The sequence below is a fragment of the Euprymna scolopes genome, chromosome 13 (assembly GCF_053919585.1).
Source record: "Euprymna scolopes isolate OS-2025 chromosome 13, ASM5391958v1, whole genome shotgun sequence".
Taxonomy (NCBI): domain Eukaryota; kingdom Metazoa; phylum Mollusca; class Cephalopoda; order Sepiida; family Sepiolidae; genus Euprymna; species Euprymna scolopes.
The window spans coordinates 70,433,963-70,434,872 of record NC_136494.1 but is presented as its reverse complement, the minus strand read 5'-3'; the positions used below and the strand labels follow the sequence as shown (position 1 = coordinate 70,434,872).

The window sequence follows — 910 nt, the reverse complement described above, 5'->3', positions numbered from 1 at the left end:
TATGATATCTTACTATACCTCAAAAAAGCACGAGGAGGTTCGTCTATCTATTGTAATTGAAAATTGGTACACATAACTTAAATATTAGGGAAATTAATCAAATTTAAAATCCGTCAGCTTTTTGTGGGACACCCTGTATAATAATCAATTTACTTTTCCTAATTTGTTAACAACAAGGCCGATAGCCATTTGTCGCGTGCTCTCGTGTAATGAATGAATGCGTGAATGTAGGATTGACATGAAATTCTTAAAGATAAACTAAAATGACCGAAAAATGGGAGGAAATGACTTAAATAAATAAAAAAGTAAATGACTTAGAATGACTTTAATGAACTTAAGGATGAATTGAATGACCTTAAGAATGACTTGAATGCTTAAAAAAATAACTGGAATCCTTCCAAAACAACTTGAATGATCTGGAGAATGACTTGAATGGCTTTGAGACTGACTGGTTTTAAAGTGGATGATCATTTTACATTAAATGATTACAGAAAAGTGATCCCCCACTTTATATCACAAAGTTACAAACATAACTAAAGGATGTAGTAAGAACAGATACTACACATTGATCTTGGCCAAAAGGCCAAGAAAAGGGTATTTATTTGCTCCTTCATTGACCAAGGTCTTATATGTGTGGGCGCCCCCACATATGGTGTTTGCTTGCAGTAGCTGCCGAAACAGATACCACACTTTGATCTTGGCCGAAAGGCAAAGAAAAGAGTATTTATTTGCTCTCCCACCGAGCAAATCAGGCACAAGGCCGATTTTTAATGTGAGGAGTGAAGGGAAAATGGGCACCAAATCCCTGGGGAGTAGGGGAGCTCGATAGTGACAATTGGTATGAAGGGTTGCCCCTACATTGACCGAGGTCTTTTATGTGGGGTTGGTATTTATTTACTCCCCCATGGAG

At 37.3% G+C, this 910-nt stretch overlaps 1 pseudogene; it reads right to left on the bottom strand.

Moving 5' to 3' along the window:
- Positions 1-480: 480 nt before the first annotated feature.
- LOC145292478 (U2 spliceosomal RNA) lies at positions 481-596 on the bottom strand (annotated as a pseudogene).
- Between the last annotated feature and the right edge of the window lie 314 nt (positions 597-910).